The sequence below is a fragment of the Schistosoma mansoni genome, chromosome 2 (genome assembly GCF_000237925.1).
Source record: "Schistosoma mansoni strain Puerto Rico chromosome 2, complete genome".
NCBI lineage: Eukaryota > Metazoa > Platyhelminthes > Trematoda > Strigeidida > Schistosomatidae > Schistosoma > Schistosoma mansoni.
The window spans coordinates 8,084,920-8,090,919 of NC_031496.1; the positions used below are offsets into that span (position 1 = coordinate 8,084,920).

The window sequence follows — 6,000 nt, forward strand, 5'->3', positions numbered from 1 at the left end:
AGTCACTGACAAGTGGACTGAGCCATGTTGGTAGGTGTAGACTACCTGGTTGGGATTCGCGAGATGATAGCGATCGATGTTTAGAGACCTTGAATGACATGGCTCAAAATCGTTTGCAATAACGAAGGTGCATCCACTCTTTGTGTTCTACCAAATACTAATCTTCTGAGTTCTTCATGTCTCTATCTGTTTTCCATTTTCAAATTTATTTCACTGTATTATGCTCCTTCAATAACATCTTCAGACCCTAATCTTTCACATTAATGCTTATACTCTTACTACTTCTACCACTATGGGATTTGAGTCGACACCTGTATCTCTGTGCTAATGTGGTATGACAACTCGAAGTGGTGTACGTACGTTTGAAGTTCTACATTGTGACTGACTGACATATATATATATATATATATATATATATATATATATATATATATATATATAATTTTTAGAAAGATGTTAGGCAGTATGCTAAGCTTTGTGTTATTTAGAACACAATCTAACTTCTGTATAATTTTATAAATGATATGAGGGTATTGACAAATATAATTACATACCCTGATATGAATAAAACAAATGCTTTTTCAGTCAAATTAATATATAAAAATAAAGATAATATAAATGGTGATTGTTCAGTCATCATTTGATTCTTTATATTTATTATAGTGTACCATTATATCGAGTCACCTTAAACTAGTGTAATAACGGTGCCAACTTCCTTAATGGAATTTGTTCAGTATTTAGGGGTAGATAAACATTGTAAGCAGAGATGGATAGTGGCTATCAGTGGAATACAGTTTGGCGCGCGTTTCGTCTTATTTGGGACTCGTCAGCTGGATGTACCTGCATCTCAGAGTTGATGTTCACTCTGGGACTCGAACCCAGTACCTTTCGCTCCAAACGCCATCGCGTTATCCACTCGGCCACTGAGTCCTGATAGCCACTTGCTGTTTTTTATACATTACCATTTGTGTTGACAAATGTTTGATTGATTTGTAAAATCTGTTAAACTTCAAAGTTTACATGTTAAGCTCGTTTTCATTGTCATGATCCTCTTCTCATTCTTTGTGTATTACTTTATACTACTTGTTAACAGTGAGTAACCAGTTCCATTTCTAATAATTTATAGATGTATGATGTAACACATTTATTTGCCATGTAATGTTCTGAAATAATTACATAAACTAACAGCATTCAATTCATTTGTTGTTGTAATAACACTATTTCAACCCTTGTAACAGTCATTTACAGTCGTTTTACATTCCTTGGACTTATTGGGAAGATCCAGATTATTCCTGGAAAAAAGCTCAAAGGGGCCCTGAAAACTCCCAGAAGCATTTTATCCAATCACTATTGAATAGAAGTTTCTCAGAAATACGTGATGAGTCACGTATCACATTTCTGATTGGATGCTTACTATGTTAGGTAGGGTACCAGAAGCTCAAGGCTATCTGAAATGCTATAAATACCCTCAATTTTCTGTACATAAACTAACCTTGGAGTAAAGCGTTCTTTCCATATTTAGTACCTTTCTCTCGTGTTTAAGTTACCATACAGATTTAGTCTGAGGTTATTAGAAGAGCTTAGAAGACTAATTCAAGAGTTCAGTTAGAAGATTTATCAGGGTTCTTGCTTAAAAGCAACAGCTTGCATTATTTTTGTACTCGTATTTGTTCTCGTTTGATTCTTCATAATCATTACTGAGTTTAGACGTAGGCAAGCACTGTCGTTTACACTGCCGTGTGTTGTGAATAATATTTGTATAATTATTACGAGAAAGGTTTTTCTTTCTATACGTAGAGATACGTAAATTACCGCACATATCTCACATGCAGTGGTTTGTAACTAGTGTACATATAGTTGTTATTGTTTCCTTGGATCTTTCCATTGATGTTTAGGACTGCAGTTGATCAGTCTCTTATTAGCATATATGCATCCTGTGAGGATTGCCTCGATATTGCCTTAATTCACAATCATTATAAGCAGAGATGGATGGTGACTAGCAGTGAAATCCAAAACATGCGTTTTATCTTGTATGTGACTCGTCAGCTGGATATACCTGCATCATAGAGTTGATGTTCACTCAGGGACATAAATTTTATGAATCTTTGTTTTTAATCTTGATTTGTAATAATCATTCTTAAAGTACTAAGAATATTCAATATATCAACTGAAGAAGCTTTAGTCAACCAGATATCATAATAACAGAATCAAACTATAGTGAACGAGAACACAAGTGGTGATAAGCGAATGTATCGGAGTACAAAATTACAGAATCTGTTAGTAAAATCTGAGAATCACACAGTAAATACTTAATTTGAAAAATATCAATCAATTGTCTCAAAATTGACTGTTCCTTTGCTAATGTTGATCAGTCGTCTCAGACTTTACTGTTCCTTCATTCCCATACCAACCACTTTCTGTTCCTTTTCTTTCCTTCTTGATCTTCTCGACCTTCAGCTATCAGACATTCTATTCCTGACTACCGTTATATACTACTTATGCCTATATATGTAGCACGCACCGCAAGACTTAGTAATTGGATTAGATATTTTACGGACACTGAGATTTGGAATCATCAACACTTGTATTAGGACAGAAATAACACCGGTAGTAGAATATCCAGCTATTTTATTGTAGTAAAATAAATTCGAGACTGTGTTAGTATGGTCTTGATATGAAGTCAAATTGTTCGGTGTGTCAATTAATCAGCGGGTCTCAAGCAGCTATGCATATTTATCTAATACTGCAATATGACTAATAGGTAAGTAGACAGATGGGTAACCAAACAAACAAATATACATATGAAGCATTCGAGTTAGTCACATAAATACAATTGAATCAATGCATTTGACAGTCACATGTTCAATCATCGTATTCCAAAAAGAGTATACTTTAATGTGCATTTAACATGTCTGTATCTCAATTCTTATTTAGTTCAATTGTGAGAAGAATAGCTCAGCTGTTTCGTCTTAGAATGTGATGCGAATGCCTCAGTTCCTTCAAGAATATAGCTACACCTTTAATGACTGATGTCAACCAGTATGGTAACTAGATCTCTAAATAATCAACTAACATCATGAATGTCCTCCAAAATAGGTTATTTTGGAATGAGAGATAAAGCTTGATTTAATTCTACTCAGCACAGATTTTACAGATTAGTGGTATCCTGAAACATATACTTATATAGAAAGGACGGTTTCGATATTTTTCCAGCTTTAGTAATGAATACAGATAAACACATCATTCAATGTAATGAAATATATCCAGGAAATCTATATATTCCTTACATTGGTTAGAATGTTTGTCGTTTATATCACATATTGGCTATAGGTAAACAGCCATTAGAAATCAGGGACCTCTGAAAAACTACTTCGTCGTAGTACGGAATTTTTTAACAAACGACACCACAAAAAATACCACCAAGCATCAAAACTAGGATTTTCGGGCTTCTCAACAAGTGCACTACTTTTAGATCACTGAATTAGCATTCATAAGTTCACATTTCCAAATTCAGTCAACCAATTAATCAGCCAACATCACTATAGGACCTAGTATGAATGTGTATCGGTCGAAGATGTCATTTCTAACAATAACACAGTAAAACAGGTTATGGAAGAGATATGAAGTAAAGAAACGTAATTAATCTCCGAATATAAAAGCAGAATGTAAAGTAAGAATGAGGTTAGAGAATGTTAGGTGATGGATGAAACTGTGACACTGTGACCAATTTTGCATCGTATCATCCAATGTCTCCAATTATTGGTAACAAGTATTGCACAGAGTCTAACTGAGAAACCTGTACCAATTGATTGGTCTGGAAGCATCAGTCAATCGTTTCAAGAACTAATATCGTATCTTAATCTGCCTACTCCTGGTCAATTAGTTAATGAACATGTCCAAATAAGTCTAAATGCTGACTGTATGTACTCACTTGCTTCTATAATTCGCTTATAGCATATAATCATGCTAAATGATAAAAAGCTGAGTTTGAAATCCCTCATCCATCCTTTAGAAACATACAAGAATCAATTTGAATTCATGCATTTTATACATGGTAGGTGAAAAAATAGTTGAAACGGATAAAGTGGTTGGAAACATTGTCGACTAAAAACGAATGGCAGATACTGATGTGAACCGCAAAACAAGAAGCCTTAACAAATTACGGAAGCTATTTTTGGGGACGTTAATTCATTTAATTCAAAGCTTGTAAAACTGTGACATTCACTTTTGCCCCTAGCCTAATCTACAGATCATAAGCTTTCGTTTGATGTATAATTCACTGCCATAGCATTTTCTGTTCTAAAGCTATTGTAATTTAGACGTAATCTTTTGTACCCTATTTTCTACTATAATCCCCCAGTTTTGGACATAATTGTATTTTCCTAATTATTGTACGTTGTGGTCAGCCTATTCATCTATTTATTCATGTAACCTTTCACCCTAATCTGAATTGGGAATTCGAGTGCTAGATCGGGGTTGGAATAAAGTGATTAGTGTTCCAGCTGTCTTTGTCTTCTCTCTCTCTCTCTCGTGCTTGCCAGCCAATCAGGGATAGAATAGTTTTCGTCTCTCTACCCCCACTTCGAACTCACGCATATTAGCCTCAAAGGTTAAGCCAGTCAGCCTACCGGGTCAAGGTCTTAATCTACATTACACAGGTCATACTCGGCACAAAGTGGGTAGAAAGATTCAAGGACGTAACAAAATTGGCGACGGGGATTTCTTTTTAATATTGATTGATCCAAATCAAAATGTCTGTTTCTTTGGACGACCTTAAAACTATTCTACAAATCCAGCAAGCTCAGAATGATGCAAACCAAATGAAGCTTTTAGATGCATTGATGCAGAAGCTCTCATTTCATTCATCATCAAATTCTCAGTCAGATAAATATGACAGTATCGCAAATTCTATTCGTGAATTCAATTATGATCCCGATTCTGGTATTATTTTCGATTCCTGGTTTCGTCGTGTCTTCAAAACGACGAAACCATTGTGAGAACACATTAAATCGGAGTTATTCGATTTAGTATCATTATGAGAACACATTAAATCGAAGGTATTTGATTTGACATCATGATGAGAACACAATAAATCGGAGGTATTTGATTTGACATCATAATGAGAACACATTAAATCTGAGGAATTTGATTCAGAAATATTACGAGAACATGTTACATCAGAAGCATTTAGTTCATAGACATCGGGGGAACATAACACACCTGAGGCATTTGATTTAGAAATATCATGAGAATTTTGGATAGAATCAGAGCAAGAATTATGAGAACATACTTCATTTAATAAACCATTTGAGACATCAATCTTCTCAATCCAGTCCAATCCCAATAGATCTAAATCATGCCGATTTGTTAGATAACAAACATCAGTAAATTTATGTCCCTTGAACTGCACGTTGCAGGCGACTTCTCCAGTTAGCTTCACTATGTCGCCTGAAGCATTTCGAGCAACATGCTCTGTTGGTCGGATGCGTGGGCACCCTAGCTTACGCCATGTGTTTTTGGAGATCAGTGTAATGTCGGAAGCAGTGTCCAACTGAAGACGAATAGGTTTTTCATTTACTAATAAGTTCACGTACTTCCGTTTACTTTGAAATTCCACTTTAAAAGTTGCAAATGTGCTTTTGACTTGACTCTGTAGCTGTCACTTCACATTTATGCCACGACGTTTGGACTGACGTTTATCTGAGGAGCAGTAACCTTCTTTATGACCAATGCGACGACATTGACGGCATTTGTGGTTCTTGAATGGGCATAACTTCACAAAATGCCATGAGCCGCAGAACCAGCATGGTGATGGTGGTTTACTAGAAGGCTGCTGTGTGTTCGCCGTCTTTTGTTTGGAAGGTTTGGAAAATCTGCATGCATTTATTGAAGCAAGATTGGAAGTCTTTTCATTTTGCTGTACCATCGTGGTATCATGTTTAAGATTTAATAACCGTTGACACTCGGTTGTGACCATTTGCAGGGTCATGTTAGGCTCCT

The 6,000-nt window shown here is 35.5% G+C and overlaps 1 non-coding gene across 1 annotated transcript; it reads right to left on the minus strand.

Moving 5' to 3' along the window:
* Positions 1-569: 569 nt before the first annotated feature.
* Positions 570-636, minus strand: Smp_tRNA_01582_Gln_TTG.1.1. Its single transcript has one exon. It is a non-coding gene (tRNA).
* Positions 637-6,000: the final 5,364 nt, after the last annotated feature.